The sequence below is a fragment of the Ammospiza nelsoni genome, chromosome 2 (genome assembly GCF_027579445.1).
Source record: "Ammospiza nelsoni isolate bAmmNel1 chromosome 2, bAmmNel1.pri, whole genome shotgun sequence".
Classification (NCBI taxonomy): domain Eukaryota; kingdom Metazoa; phylum Chordata; class Aves; order Passeriformes; family Passerellidae; genus Ammospiza; species Ammospiza nelsoni.
The window spans coordinates 93306366-93323221 of NC_080634.1; the positions used below are offsets into that span (position 1 = coordinate 93306366).

At 43.2% G+C, this 16856-nt stretch overlaps 1 long non-coding RNA gene across 1 annotated transcript; it reads right to left on the reverse strand.

Annotated features, from left to right (window-relative positions):
* Nucleotides 1-15493: 15493 nt before the first annotated feature.
* On the reverse strand, nucleotides 15494-16533 carry LOC132070358 (uncharacterized). Its single transcript, XR_009417958.1, has 2 exons — nucleotides 16442-16533; nucleotides 15494-15925 (listed from the first exon to the last, which is right to left on the reverse strand). It is a non-coding gene; the product is annotated as an uncharacterized LOC132070358 (long non-coding RNA).
* Nucleotides 16534-16856: the final 323 nt, after the last annotated feature.

Consider the following 16856-nt stretch of genomic DNA (forward strand, 5'->3'; position numbering starts at 1 on the left):
AAACATACCCCACATGTTTGGGGGCTGAAATGTTTCCAGCTCTGTCCTTTCCTGGCACTGGAAGGTGCTGGCTGTGGCACTGGAGAGAAAGAGCTTTCCTTTGGGCCACCAAGAGTGTGTCTACCCCTCTCTTGCACAGTCCATAGCCACAGAAGATGCAAGGTCATGGGGTGATGTGGCGGGGAGATCTGGAATTTAAGGACTCTGAGGAGCCCAAGGCCACCAGGCAGCTTTGGACACTCAAAGAGAGCACAGTCAGAGCTCTCCCTCCCTCCTCTCCACTGCTCCCCAGCCAAACACGCACATACAGGGCTAATGTGGTGTGCAACAGCACTTGGGAAATCAAACATCTGTTTGATCACGGATCAAAATGTAATAAATGGAGGGGGGTCAAGAAGTGTTGCCAGAAAGATCTGAGAACACCCTGCTATCAGCTACAAATCACCGCTGACACTCTGCAATGGCTGGTATGCTCATATAGCGAGAAAGTTTGTACTTGGCAGTGTCAGATCTTGGAAGCTAGCAGATGGCAGCCTGTTTTTCCAAAGGCTTTTCTCATTGAGGCATGCAAGCCACTCTCATAAAGCTGCAGGCCAGCTCCAAGTCCTGGGAGCCAGATCCCATTCTGATTCCTTGTGATTGTAACATGAAAGAACAAAGGGCGGTATCCTGCCATTGATACATTTTCAGGCCTTTTGATGGACACAGCTTAGAGACCCAGATATAGATCAATGGCAGGATGTAGTCATAATGACCAAAACTGAGCTAAAAGAATGGTGTCTTCCTATTTCAACTTTATATGACATAACACTTGCGCATAATGGAGACCAGGTTTTTCTTTTAAACAAGTTGTCAAAGTATCTATTGCGTCCCATTGAAGGAATGCTTGAATAGCAAATTCCAAACTTAACACTTCAGTAAATCTAGCACATTTGTTATTCTATATGTGAGAAACAACTGCTCCCTTTGAAAATTTAAAAGGTTTATTAAACCTTGACAAAAATACAACAAAAGTGCTACATAAGGAAAAAGTTACAGCGCTGGGAACTGCCCATGTGCATACTACATGGCTGGTTGATCTTCAAGATGGATGCTCAGTCTTTTATACCCCTGAGAGTTGTATCAGCCAGTCCTGGCCCCTCCCAAAGTCTGTCAGTCAGCTATTCTTTGCCATTTATCAGTGGAGACTGCTTTCTTGTTACTTGATTGAAGGTCAGGTGTTGCCATGCCACACCCCCTAAGCACCAAGCTTTTCCATTCCCAGTTGCCCCAGGCAAGGGACACATGTGCAGCCTTCTCTTTCACCTGTCCTAGACAACCCCAGCTGTCTGATGGTCACAATACGGGGGGGAAAGGGAACTATGGAGAGAACAGAGGACATCTAAACTACAATAACATAACTATACATCACTAAAGCTTTTATTAATATTCACACAATAGTTATCTTCTAATTGCAAGAGCCAATCATCTCATTATCCATCTATAACACTCTACCACACAGAGAACTCTCTGCAGATCTTTTCAGTTCAACTTTTGCAGATAGAATATCTTGGCTGAGACCACAGCTGGGGTTGTTACCAATAAAATGAGCCACCAAGAAGATGATGGATGATGATGCTTCTCCACAGCACTCGGTACCAACCATGCCATGTCTCCCAATTTATGCAGCATAACATTTGTGTGATGACTTTGTCTTAGAGCTAAACCTGCCTATCAAGTTGCTGAAAGTTTAATCTTTACAGTGTGTGCATTACTGCACAGATCAGTAAAAATTCCCCCAAAACCAGACACAGAAGTTTTGGCCAAACAATATTTTAAGAAGTTTACTTATTCTGCTGGTGGTTATTAGTTCAAATAACTCATGACGGCCTAATTTCTCTTTAAACTTTTTCTTCCTCAGAGTCAGAGGTAGCATTTCAAAATATTTGGAAGGCTGCTATTTGTTTTTCTTCCCAAAATCTCCACAAAGATGTTGTGGATAACCGCAAGAGTATCATCCACATTCCTTTATGGTAGTACACAGGGATATGATTTATTCAAACCCAGAGTACTTTAAACATGTGCCAGGTCTCACAACGGAGCCCTGGAGCATCCACCTAGACTGCTCACAAACCTGGCTTGAGAAAGCCATCTCTGCACTATCCAAGAGTAACAGGGTATTTGACAGTGCTGCTGAAAACCTGGGAGGCTAATGTGACCCAAGCAGGCCATCTGGGGCTATTTAGCTGCTCTTGCTGTGTGATAACATAACTTGGCGTGAAGGGCTGGAGCCTCCAGCAAAATCAGACATGACAAAATACTCCGAGCTGAGTCAGAAACAATAATGACTCTTTTTGCTGTATATAAGCAGAAATCACTGACTTTTGTATGGCAGAGAGCAGGCTGACAGATAGGAGTGGCTGCTCAGTGGTGCCTTTTGACTGCTGATCCCCTCTCAAATGCTAAGAAATGGAGAGCTCCTTAGGCTTTATTGCAGTGTAAACATTTACAGTGTTGATTCCTTTTTGGAAAATGAGGCCTCATCTGCATTAGAATGAGGGAGCTACTGAAGCATCTGTAGCTCAGGATGGACTCCCAGGAAGCTGGCAACCATGAAGTTGCCCTGAGATTAAATACATAATATTGTAATTTTTCAGTCTTTTCCCTTTATTGAGGCTAAACGTGAATTAAGAGTCTTTCAGTGTTTGCCTTGGAGAGAAATAACTATTCCTCCTGCACGCTGGGATGGGACAAACTTGGTCCTGATGTGACACAGAGGAATGGGAAGTAGGAGCCCAGCTTCCATAGCTACAGATCAAGGGATGCACATCTGGGGTGGGCTTTCCCCCACCAGCAGCATGGATTAACAGCAATATCAGCAGCATTAGCAGGGATGGAACTGTGCAGACCAGACCCATGACATGATATAGTCTCTGTTGCCTGAGGTGATAGTTCCTCTAACCTGGGTCTGCTGCTGTGGGCTGTGCCTGAGGGAATAAAGATGTCTGAGATTACACAATGAGGTAGCCTGAGGTAAAGCTGAACATGCTTTTTACTGGGTGGCAAAAAGTTAAATGTTGGGAGCCTCAGAAGGAGGCAGAACTGGAGCTGGACCCTTGCAAATTCATCTGTGCATAGCTGGCAGCTGCTACCTGGGAGGAAAAGCAAACCTAAATTTCCCTTCAGGTACTGCTGCTCTAACACTTTGGGAATGCTCCCTGTAAACACTGCCCTGAAACTGCTTTTTAAGGATAATTTTTGCAGTAGGTTAAAAAGTGAGTGAATTCAGGACAGCTCGTGACTACACTGGAGATCTGCTACTCAGAAGAGGTATAGATCCTGCCCCAGGCTCTCTGTAGTTTGTTTCTCACAACTTGTGAGGCTTCCAACCTCCCCTTCACCTGGGGCTAGGGGTGATGTTCTGGTTTGGTAACATTTCTACCCTTGATATCTGGGACACATGACCCACAGTGCATGACAATGATGCCTCAAGCCATTCTGGTTTTGGTGGGTTTTTTGCAGCTGACATCCTCATTGCAAAGTCCCAAGCATGCACAGGCAGAACGGTGCAAAACTTCAAGCAATGACCTCAGTTTTGTGACTCAGGAGTGCTTGGTGGTGCTGGAAGGGAAAGCAGGAGTGTGTGATTCTGTGACTGCTGAGACAAAAGTGCTCCTGTAGGCACAGCTTGCTTTTGGATTTGAAGAGTTACTGGGAAATTTAGCCAGCCTGGAAAGTTATAAAAGGAGGGAAAGATGTCCCAGAAAATAACCCAAGCTGGTTCCGGGAGCAGAAGTGTCAACAAAAATCTGTTTTCACATGTTTTTGTGACCTTTTGCATCCTACTGCTATAACTCCAGGTAACTGTTCCAGCCTCTGCACTTGCTTTTCTCTCGCTTTGTTTTATTTTTATCGCTATGCTTATTGCCTATCCCATATACAGATGAATTCGTAAATCATTATTTAAAAAAACCAGAACACCAGAAAGCCTGAGATGAGGGAAGGCAACTAGAACTCTAAACCAGACTCAGCTAGAGCTCTAAACCAAAGGAATGTCACTGTGTCTTTCCCAAGACTCCCAGCCTCTCCCCAGTTCCTTCCCATGTCACCTGCAGCTGCTGGTGCAGCCCTGCCAGCTGTGCTGCCTGACACCCTGCACAGCTGGCTGCAGCAGCACAGGCTGGTGAGGGTGGAGCTCCCTGGTTCTGCTTTCACAAAGGCAGGATTTAGAGAATGGTTCTTCTCAGCTGAGCTGACAAGGGCCATGTATCAGAGCCAAGGATCACTGCAGAACTCAGGGCACATTTGTGCTGCTCATGGCTCTCTAGGTCAGGCTCAGAGAGCTGTGCAGAGCATCCAGAACACAGCTGAACATGAAGCATGCAGGCAGTACAGAGCTCTGGTGACACCCCTGCCCTTTTTTCTTGGGCAGAATAGCAATGAAGACCCTAAAGTGAGAAGCTAAAACCAGTAGATCCTGTTAGGGGGACAGAAGGAGGAGGAGGAGGTATTGGTGCTTATAGAGTTATTAAGAGTCTTCCTATCTGAGAGCAGAGGTAAAAGCAAAATGAGATTTGCCATTGAAGTCTGAAAGTTTCTGCATGTGTTTTATTTGTGTACATGTCTTTTTCTTCAAATGGAATTTGGACAGTGTTTTGCATGGAGTGATTTCCAGAAAGTCTTGTTCTTCATCCTCATGGAATTTTTAAGGAGATATTTGCCCAGGCTGTCCACATGAGTGTGTCTTGTAATGTTGATCCCTCAGAGAACAATCATGGATGAAATAGCAAAAAATGTTGTGCAACACTGTTTTTCTGAATTAGGAGCTTGGAAATAACAAATATACTGGAATTTGGTTTCAGTCCATTCCCTTCTTTATTTGACCTCCTATCAAAAAGAAATAATATATTCTTGTAGAATAGGAGCTGTGTCAGCCAGTATATTGGCACATCTGTGAAATGCACAGGCTTACTTCAAAACAACATTTTCTTTTGGACAGGAAATTGCACTGAATTTTTCTGAAGTCATTGGCCAACCATGCAATGACAGGATGGGAATTTGTCCTTTTTGACAGATCACTGTAGTCCTCAGTCGACTGAAGCCCTTTCAGCATGGTCCCCTTTGATACCTCTGGGGGTTACAGCACCCCTATCCTTCTGCTCCAGCAGAGCCAGCCCTCTATCCCAGCTCTTCCCACAGCCTCTTTAACCACTGAGGGCCCTGTATGTCCACCAGCCCCTCACCCTCACAGTGCTCACACAAGGTGCTGTCTACTAGTCCTGGGACCCTTTGGGGAACCAACCTTCATCCCACCCAATCGTCCCACATGTGGAAGCAGGTCTGCTGCTGCCACTGTGAACTCCGTGGCTGTGTGGCTCATGGCCACAGACAGACTCTGTGGGCAGGAGAAGCTGCCCTGCCTGCCTCCACCCCAGCTGCATCCTTGGTCTGCAGCTCCTGCAGTCTTCTCCTCACCTTTGCAGAGAGCAGAAGGGAAAACAAGGAGAAGGGGTACAGCCAAAGAGTCTTCCAGTGGCTGCTGCACCTTCTCCTCACAGCTTCTGCACCCATGTGAGCCTCCACTGCTGCACCTGCTAGCACTGGTGAAGTCAACAATTCCCAGCTTGGACAGCTTGACAACCTCACCACCTTCTCAGGCACCCTCCACCACAGCCACACACACAGATCAGTGTTCCCTTTAGATCTGCTTAGAACATCTCCTGCTCTGCACTCACCTTTTCCTACCAGCAGCACATCATTTTGGAGCTGCTCTTCTTTCTTCATCCTCCCTTGCTCTTGCTGCAGAGGAAGCTTGCAGTCAAAGAGCAGGACAAAACAGATCACTGGGATGTTCACACCATCACAGGGTCTGAACTCCCTGCTTGTCCACAGGGATGTGCAGGCAGTCACTGCTGAGATTTTCAGGAATGGCAATTGAGAAGAGGAGGCCTGGAAAGGAGTTGGGAAGATTATGTCTACACAAGCAATTGATCACATTATTTGGCTTGCTGATTTTATAATTGTAGTCCTAAAGGCAGCAGGACTCTGTACTGGGGTTTTTAAAAGCTTATAGAGGCCATATTTATCCTATAGATTTTTTTTCAAGTCTTGGTTTGCTTTTAAAGTATCATCAAATAATATATAATCTTTTGTGAAGTCTCCCCCTCTTCCCATTTAAAACATACCTTCCAAACAGCACAGTCTGTCCAAAAACTGGGAAAATGTTTGTGTTGCTAGTATTTATTTTTTTCTGTTGAATAGTGCAATAGATATTGTGCCTGCATAAGGCAAGAATTTAACATAATTCTGAACAGACAACCTAAATAAACAGCCAACATGATGGCAGACTCCTGGGTTCTCAGGGAAGGTAATTTCATCAGCAGCCTGATCACTGAACAGGCAAAACCTGCCTACAGTTCATTACAGGCCTATTTTGAAAACACTGACTGCTTCTTGAGAAATCTGTGTGTTCACAGGAGAAAATGGAGGTGAAATAACTGAGAGAAGCAGCACAAACTTCTATTTGCACAATTCATCCATGCTAATCAGCCTCTTGATTTACCCAGAATATAGGAGCTGATGTAACTGCCCTGAAATCCACTGTGGATGTAATTGAAACCTGCTGCAAAACTGTGCTTTTCTTACTGAGTGCTTACTCACTGTAACTGTGAAGTTTCAAAATTTTACCACTGTACTCTATTGCTTGTCCTGTATAGTAAATAGAATGTTGAAGAACTAGCCTTCTCTTCAGGTTTGTTGGCTTTGCAATGATTCCAATAACTACCACATCACTCAATATCTCCTAATATGCTTGCACAGACATGAAAATTTATGATAAACAGATGGATTTTGAGGAAAAAGTACAGCAGCAGTTACTCAGAGATGTGTCTTTCCATGTTCAGCTGCATGCTTTTTTATTATTATCTATATGCTTTTTCCAAGCTATATGTTCCCAAGAAACACACATTCCTTTCTGCTTGGAACCATGCAAGTGCAGCAAGTCACCCAATAGGAATATATGGGTCATGGTACTACATGACTGAACTCTTATTCAATGACTTATGCTCCTTTTCAACTACTTCATCACCAATAGCTGCTGCTGAAGGAGCCAAAACTGAATACAAATTGGAAGAACATAAGGAACAGTTTTTTTCATGATGTAAATATCTATTTTAGGCTCATTTTAAAAGATATTTCCATTTATTTTCAGAAGGAAAATGTTACATTTACTTAACTTTTGTCAACTGAAATGAATGGGCTGTATTCATTTGCTCCCAAAGGGAGTATTTAGAACTGCCATTAGTCCTATTAAAACCAGAACTAGACTTAAAGTGACCTGCAGAATGTGGTGTACAATAAAACTGCAGATGAGTCTTCAGGAGATGCTTAAGGCACAAATATTTCTCAGCAATGTACCAAACTTTGCTGTTTCCCCCAATGACAATGAAAATTGTACAGAATTCATGAAAGAATTCATAAATGATCCTATGTGTAAAAGTAGATATGAACTTTCTACTCTTCCTGTGCTGGAAAGAGAGGCTTTTAGAGTAATCTCAGACAGTCACTGTTGTCTCCTCTTGATATCGTTGACATTTCAGGTTGTTTTTTAAAATATGCCACAGTCAGAGAGACAAAACAAAAATGACCCACAAAACTTCCAAATTTTAAACAGACAAGAATGTGTAAATATAAACAGGACAGATGAAAAATTCAATCAATTCAATTTTTAATTGCAGACAGCCAAAAGGTCCTTTGCCTCAAAATAGGCTGCATAAGTTTGAATCCCACACATGATATTAACCATGACCATGCTACCATTGCTTGTGGTAGGAAGACCTTTATTTGATGCCAGCACTTTGTTCAGTGTATATCTTTCCATGACTGGCCTAGCCTTTCCACTGTGAGATGTTTCCATTCTGCAGTACTCTTGAAGTAACAGAGAATAAGAAAAAAGGAAAAATGAGTGTATGTAAACAGAGTTGAAGTCTTTCAAACCACTCTGAATCCTTTAGGCTTTTGTATTTTCCCCACTGGAGACCTTTTGATTCCAACCTCAGTCCTCTGTACACTTCCCACAGATTGAAGAAACAATAGCAGAGACTGACCCAGTTTGGGCTTTCTGCTGCCACTGCCTGTGCCCCTGTTAGGGCAATGGGTGAAAGCAGTCAAAGTGCTGGGCACAGCAGGGCTGGCTGAGCCAGCTCAGGGGGCCTGGTCTTGAGAACTCCTGCAGATATTATACCTGGATCCTGGATTTTTATATATCCAAAATATAATATTATCCATTATATTTGACTGTGCAGTGCCCAAATACATTTAAAGCAGAGGATAGTCCATGCCCCTCTCCTAGCTTCCCATGAGCTCTGATGTTTTGAGCTGAAGCTCCACTGTACCTGGCAGGTGGAGCAGGGTGTGTGGGGATGGGCTGTTTCCATGTGGGAGCAGCTGCTCTATCTGCACAGAAATGCTGAATAGCTTCTCTGCTGGCTTGCTTGGCTTAGTTCTATCTCTATTGCTCACACCCACAGAACTGCTGATGTCCACAAGACCCAGTTTTAGATGGTACATGGACATGCCTACAAGCACACTAGGAAAAATGTCCATCTATTGTTTATCCTATCCTTTTGTCCTACTCAGATGAGTCCCACCACAGCCTCCTGCAAACCTCCAACAATTCCTGTGATGTTTGGAGCCTTTTATTACTGCAGGGGCTTATTCTAGCTTAATTTCTAAAAATTAGTTAAAGAGAGAGAACAAGAGACTGCTTAGACTAGGTTTTTATGTCACTGAATCATTATTTTTTTAATGAGTTTTAAGGAATATAGGATTAGAGGTACTTTCTGCTGATTTCACCATACTCTCCATATCTTATTTCATTCTTATGAAATAGGAATATTTGTTGCTGATTCAAATTTCATTAGACGGCATCTAGATTCAATATTTTCCTAATTTCTTACATTTTAATTTTTAGTTTAGAGGATTATCAAGAGAAAAATATCCAGAACTTGACTGAGAGGTTTAATTTTGCAAAGGCATTGATATTTTCAACTCTTGTTTAGGATCTGGGTCCCACTTATAAATCTAGATGTACAGCTCCATACCACAAAAGAACATTAATCTGCCTCAAATCAAGATGTACAAATGACTTTCTACATGCCTGAAGTAACACACATTTGGTAGCTTGTCTGGACTGGATCTAGTACAGAAAGCCCCATAAGATGTTGCTCCACACCACTGTGAGACAACCTAATGAAATCCAAAGCACCAGCTTCTGACAGACAGAACAGTGTTGACTGATGTCATTCTGAATCAAGACTTTCAGCATCATGAATTAAAACTGTGGCTTTCAAGTGGCTACTGGGAAATGTATAAATGTTTAAATATGTATATTGTTTATAAAGTTCCCCTGGACTTACATGTAGGCTACCAAGATGCAGTCTTCAATATGTCTGTCACTTTTCTTGCTTCTGCATATGTAGATGCTTACACACTGATTCTCATCTCCAACTGAACTAAACTCAAGAAGCCACAGGTAATTTTGGATGACATCCCAGGATTGCTGGCAGGGAATGAGACAATTCTATAGCTCTCAGTTCAGCCTTGAGGTTACTTGGTATGTTCTGCAAAACATGTTTTTTCCGTGACACCTGTTTGTTATACATAAGGGTTAGCAAATGCATTTTTCTGCTGCTGTGCCAGTAAATGTCCTAGTTTATGAACCAAAATAAGCTGTTGGAGAAGGCTGTGTCTCACCCTGCCCAATTTAAATGAAAAAGGTAAGGCAGGAGCTGTATTTTAGCCTGTCAAAGTACATCTTTATGTGCAAAAAGGATCCAGTGGTCTGCAGATTATCAGTGAGGAAATGACATCCCCATTCATGGCTTACCCTCCAAGCAGTGGGAGGGGAGCCAGGGTGCTGACACCTGAGCCAGACCTGAAGGTCAGCTGAGCTGTCCCTGCTCCCTCACACAGAGATTTCACAACCCAGAATGGACATTCAGCCAAAGCTCAGCTCCTCATCTTGAAGGTATGGAGATAATGGGGTGCTACCACACAAAACCTCTGTGTCAGCCACACAAACATATTCCAGCCCTTCCTCATGGAAGATCCCTTTGCTCCTTTTTGTGTTATCTTGGAAGTATAAAAATTTATCCTAAAACACAGCTCTGCAGCAAACCTGCTACACTGAAGACTGGTTTATAGTGGTAATGAGTAACATTTACTGCACGATATACTTTCTCTCTGGAATTTTTCTGTTAGTTCTGATTTGCTCAGAGACTTCAGGTCTGGGACACACTGGAATTATCTAAATATTTCAACTATGGTATTCAAGGTTAAAGGGATAACTACCTGTGAAACAGCATTATCTGAGTAGACAATTCTTGTCACTCCTTGTTGCAGTGCAACTTCACTCACTTGCTTTGAAGGGTTAAATCTTATTCATAGAAAGGAAGGTTTCTGGTTTCCTGTCCCTCCCTTTGCCTGTTGGGTGAGCAAAGCCATACAGATCCCAGGGGCCAGCAATGATGGCTGATGGCAACCACCAAAGCAAATCTTGTGGGCTATGGGCTCTTTTGATGAAATATTGATATTTGTAACACAGACATCTACTATGGAATAATCTCTTTTTTATCAATGTACAATGTATTCAGGGTGTGAATAATTTCATCCCAAACCAGACACCTGAAATAAGGAAATAAGTGTCAGATGAACCATGCCCTTATCTGCATCCCTCTGCTTGTCATGAGGAAAGCCTGGAGTGAGTGGATTGGACACTGACATCTGCTCCAGACACATCCAAAAGCAGGCAAGATATTTGATTCCTGCTTGCATTTCCCAGGCCATGAGATCTGGGTCACCCTGAGTCACAGCCTTGCTCAGAGGGCTCCTCTTTTGCAACAGACTGGGGCTCTGGGAGAGCTTTTGGCTGCTGGACAGCCACTTGCTCTGTGCTTCAGGCTTCCTTCTCTGATGGAGACAACTCCAACATAGAAAGCAGTAGCTGGACTCTTTGAGGAATGCTTAATTTTATCTCCTTCCCCCTCCACCCCTGCTTCCCGCCGTGGTAAGCTAAAATAATTAAACACTTGGGGCTTGTTTGCCTACATTGTTTATCCATCCTTGCTCTTGCTTCTATGTTTAACAGAGGAAATAACTCTCTATGATAATGTATCACTACAAGCTGGTAACATCAGATAAACTAAGCTGGACAAAAATGTTTTCCTTGGCAATTCTCCACTTTCTTTAATTTGGCCAGAGAACCCACTTTACTTCTGGAATTGTGAAGACCCCAGTTACACTTGGTTGTAACACAAGAGTTTCATGGTTTTTCTTGTTAAACTCCATGTCAGACTCAGAGAACAATCCTGCCATTCATTTTCCTGCAGCATAATTGAGCTGATAAGCATCAAGCCACACACATCAAAACCCACAGTGAATGTCATTTGCATTAGTTTTCTGCCTCTACAGAAAAAAAAGCAATCTGCTTATCAGCCCCCATCGGAAGCTGCACAATGCTACAGGGATGCATATTAAAGGCTGAACACAGGGAAGGAAGGAGGCAGTGCTCTTGTGCACTTGGAAGGAGCCCTTTTGGGGTGGAGACAGTATTCCCAGGCTCAGCAGGAGGAGCTGGGTGAGCATCAGAGGAGCCCTTCCATTTACCCACAGGGACTGGTATGGGGACACTGCAGCAAGAGAGAGGGAAGCAGGATGAAGGTTCAGGGATCATCACATGGGAACAGCTTGTGCTGCAGCTCCTCTGTGCCTCCCATCCATGGGGTTCAAGCAATGGGGCCAATCTGGAGATATCTGGGCACACAGAGACAGAAGGACAGAGAGGGCTGCTGGAGGTGCTACACCTCTGCCCCCCAGGTAAGTGTGTGCTGTGCCTGGGGAGGTTCTGGGCTCAGATTTAATCACTCCTTGCATGGCACCTAGGATGCAGCCACAGCTTTGAGTTGGGACACCTGGAACACTGCAGAGGGCAATCACCTTCACTGTGTGCAGAGTCTGTACAGGTGTGTGGGATGTATGCACGTGGGGCCACATGTGAGTGAGCTCCTGTGTTATGGGTTAGCACTGTGCAGGACTCACACCAGTGCATTGCCAAAGGGTTTTACCTTTTTGTTTGGCACCCAGCACAAAGCTTTGGCCTCGTATGCCCTTTTCTACCTGAAGGTTAGAGTGTGGCCCTGCCCATGGGAGACACAGGAATGCTCTACCAGAGCTGCAGGTAGAGCATCTTTCCCCCTCGTGGCCCACCAAGTGCCTTGAACAGCACTGGCTGGGCTTGCTGCAGACCCAGCACTGCACAGCACGGGCAGCTGCTCTGCTCATGTAACTCATTCAGCCCACACAAGGCGAGTCTGCTGCTTCAAGACCCTGCATGTGAGATTTCGGGAGCTTCACACCCAAATTGTGCATTCCTGTGCATTTACTGCACTTGCCCTGAGAGCTGCTGTCTGCTCAAGTGATGGGCACATTGAAGATTTCTAGTTTCAACAGAGAGCCAAGTGCATGGAAAGCTGAGCTCTGTTTCCAAGCAGCAAATGCACCTGGCATACAGTAAACCACACTGCTGCAATCTTCCTTGCAGCATAGGTACAGACTGAAAGCCTTAAATACACTGGGTTATTTGTTGGGACTTTTCCCACCCTTTCCTCCCTCCCTTAAGCCAAACATTTATGCAATAAATTATTTCTAGAGCACAATATATAAACAATGCACACAAAAATAAGAACTGATAAGCTCAAGTAAGAAAATAGCTGAAATTTTATATCTAGATATCAACTTAAGTTTCAGTCCATTTTATTATTTTTTTCAGATATTTAGGTGTTTTTCTTGCAATAGGTTTGACTTATGAGTATTTTGCTTAACACCATTTTCTTAACAGAATGCTTGAAATTTTTTTTCTTAGTTATAACCAAATGTGTAATTTCTGGGACTTAGAATTTGAACTTCTGATCAAATAACTTAGAAGCAAACTGTAATTGTGTGACTTTTCCTGGTGCAGCTGGTGCCAAACCATAGATGAAGGCAAAGTGATTACAGACAAAGAGCAGCAGCTTGGTGACTGGGTTTCCTTTGGAGACAGTCAATGCAAGTAATTTCTGACTAAGTCTAGAGAAGAATCTGCAGCAGAGGCCAGTACTCAGGGCTGGGATGGGTCTTGTATAAAATATACAATCACTCTGTATTGTATATAATATAATGTATAAAAAATCACTAACATTCTCAAGGAGACTAATGTAGGAGACACCATATTCCCTCCTGAGGGTCCTCTCAATGCACCACAGCATCACAGATCCCTCCATTGTAGCCATGATATTTTCTGAAAAATCCTTTCCTTAGGATTTTTTCTCCTGAGAAGCTGAGACCTCAGAAACAAAATGTAAACATTGATTATCTGCTGCTGTGGAATGCAACAGGTGCATCTTTGATTGGTCCATGTTGGTTGTTTCTAATTAATGGCAAATCACAGTCCAGCTGGCTCAGACTCTCTGAGAGTCACAAGCTTTTTTTATTATTCCTTCTTTTCCTTGCTAGCCTTCTGATGAAATCCTTTCTTCTGTTCTTTTAGTATAGTTTTAATATATCATTTTCTTTTAATATAATATATATCATAAAATAATAAATCAGCCTTCTGAAACATGGAGTCAGATTCTCATCTCTCCCCTTGTTGTGGGACCCCTGCAAACACCACAACACTCCATCATCTCCCTTGCTTCACAGCATTGTCCATAAGAAGTGAGGGTGCACTCCCCAGGGACAAGGAGTCAGCATCACAGGCTGAAGAAAGCCCCAGCCTGTGTCCTGCAGTGGGAGTGGATTTATTTGCCCCTTATACCAAAAGGGGTTGCTGCCCTTCCAGATCTGCTTTGCCCCATTTATTTCATTAAAAGCAAGGTGCTGCTGAGTTTTTATTATGCAGTGGACTGCCCACACCAAAATGCAATATCCTGGACTGGGTCTTTTGAACCATTGTTTTTCTGGTTCCAGCTCTTAAGATCCAAGAAGGGCTTTAATTACTGTGGTCTGAGTGTAATTCATTCAGATTTTCCCAACCACATACTCATCTCTTCCTGTGGTAGAGCTTGCAGACCCAGCTTGCAGACCCAGCTGGCAATTTAGCAAAACTAAATTTCTTTTTGAAGAATCAGCACTTCATTTTTAAATTACCACTCTGATACAAGCTAAGATGAAGGAAAGATTTTCCCTCTCTCAACTTAAAAGGAAACAATAATTTTGTCCTTTTATTTGAACACTATTCTATTCCATGATTTTTCTCTTTGCCATAGAAATTTTGAAATCAAGTCAAACAACAAAAAGAAAATATGATATCATAAATCTTGGACATAAACCCCCACTTGGACTTTATAAAATTAAAGTCAATTCCAGCTCTTCCTGGGTTTTACATTTGAACTTCCCTGAGACTTCTGCTTTCTAATCAGTAAACAGGAATAATACCTTCCTGTCTCAGAGGACTGCTTAAGAAGCTTAACTGGTTTGTGTTTACAGGATGTTGGGAGATGGCAACACATGCATGGCTATGGAGATGCCTGTATGTGCATATAGGTATCTCCTAGGGGGTACAGACTGGTTTGATTATTGTGTGGCTCCTGTTTTTTCACTGTCTTCCTAAAACACAGAAGATTTCTTGTAGAGAGGAGGATGTTGATACATTTACCTGAAGATCAGATTGCACGCAAATGAAACATATTTTCTTGACATATTTCTTGCCCATTTTAAGTACCAATGTTTGAAAGTTTTGGTATTTGATAAAATTTGCACAACACAGGCTCAAAACCAGCTCTCACTAGCAATGTATTGTGACATTATCATATCTTTCAAAGCAATCTGTAATGGAAAAGGGAAGTCATACTTGACCTAGATATCCCTCTCCCTCCCTAATTTTCCTGATTAAAATAAAATGTTTCTGAAAGTCATGGTTGAACTGCAGTGCCACACAGGAGTTCAACTCACTCTTCCCTCCCCAGTGGGATGGGGGAAAGAACCAGAAGGGTGAAAGTGAGAAACTCATGGGTTGAGGCAGAGACTATTAAACAGAGAAAGCAACAGCCACACAGGCCAGCAAAGCAGAACAAGGAACTCATCCACCACTTCTCATGGGCAGGCAGGCATCCAGTCAACACAGGAAAGCTGAGCACCACCACATGTAATGGTGACTTGAGAAGATAAATACCATTAGTCCAAACATTCCCCCTTTCCTTTTTCTTCCCCCAGCTTTATAGACTGGTCATGACACCACATAGTGGGGGATATCCCTCTGCTCAGCTGGGGCCACGTGTCTCAGCTGTGTCCCCTCCCAGCTCCTGGTGCACCCCCAGCCCCCTCACTGGTGAGTGGGGTGGGAGGCACAAAAGGCCCAGGGGCCCTGCAAGTCCTGCTCAGCAATGGCTAGAACATCCTGAGTTATCAACACTGCTTTAGCCATAGCCCCATACTGGCAACTATAGAGAAAATTAACTCTACCCCAGACAAAACAGCACACTGAACTATGATTTTTTTAATTTAAACCAAAGCTGATATTTTCTTTTGGTTGCTTACAACCCTTCTAAAGAACATAAGCAGGCCCCATGACTGCCTTCCCTGCCAAAGCCCACATCAGTGTCACCTTTTGTTCCCAGGACTTCAGAGGATGGCTCATCCCTCCTTTTTGTATGCTGCTTTGGGGTTTTGCAGGCATTCTCCTTGAGGAGGCATTCCCCCAGCTTTTGAAACTTTTGAATGGAAACTTCATGGCAGTCAGCACAGGTTGCCCAACAACACATGTTGAAATTCCTTCCCTCAATGATAACAGTCTTACAGTGGGATAACCTTCTTCTCTGGCCTGATCCAGACTTCCATTTTGTCTCCCACAGAGACGTCAACAGAGATGTCATTCAAGTCTCAGTCCCTCTCAAACTGCACAACTAGAATTTCCCTTCCAGAAAAGAAAGCAGAAAGCCTGTTTTAGAAATAAATTCAGACCCTTGCTATTATTATTGTTATTATTACCACCAATAGGTAAATGTACACATTTGCATTTAGATGGAGAAATCAGCACATCAGATGTTGTATTTTCCATTCAAATACAAAATATAAATGTTGATATTTTAATACATATATTTTCATACACTTTCCAGAAAACGAATTTTTGCTTTCTTGGTTATGTCTGTTGTGCTGCTCTGTTAAAATCCCCATTGCTATTACCTTTTTCCCCATCCTTTACACACACCAGAGGTTACACCACCAGCATTCCACTGACAAATCTTGTTGGAACAAGAAGCTGATCAATAAAAGATTACAGAAAGCTCTGTTTCCATTTTGCAACATGGACCTGCTGGAACTCTACTGCAAAGACTTGTGTCCTAAACAATTTAGAGATGCCATAACATTACTCCTGTGTTGTTGTTATATTTCTAGATATTGCTGTTGTTATACTTCTTGAGTCCCATACCTTCTTTTGGTGTTTTCTTACAGCTGCAGATCTTCACAGCACACTCCTTCTTCTGCATGTCATTCTTTCTTAGTCAGGGCTCCCCCAAGGCTCTCCCTGACTGGCCAACCCACCCCCTTTTGTCCCAGTTGTCTTTACTAGCCACAGCTGCAGCCCAATGAAGGACATCACAGCTGCAGCCCATCGAGATCAACTGGGACCTACCGGGGCAAGGCCTATATACAGATATTGAAGTACAATACAGATATTTACTGGGACTCAAAGGCCACCTCTACTATACTCCTGTTTCATTGCATTAAACCACAAATCATAAGCTAGGTTTCTACTCTGGTATTATTCAGCTCCTTCCAATGCAGTTTTACAGCTGGAAATGAGAAGGCAACAGCTCCTTGTTACCAGGCAACTCTTCCCAACC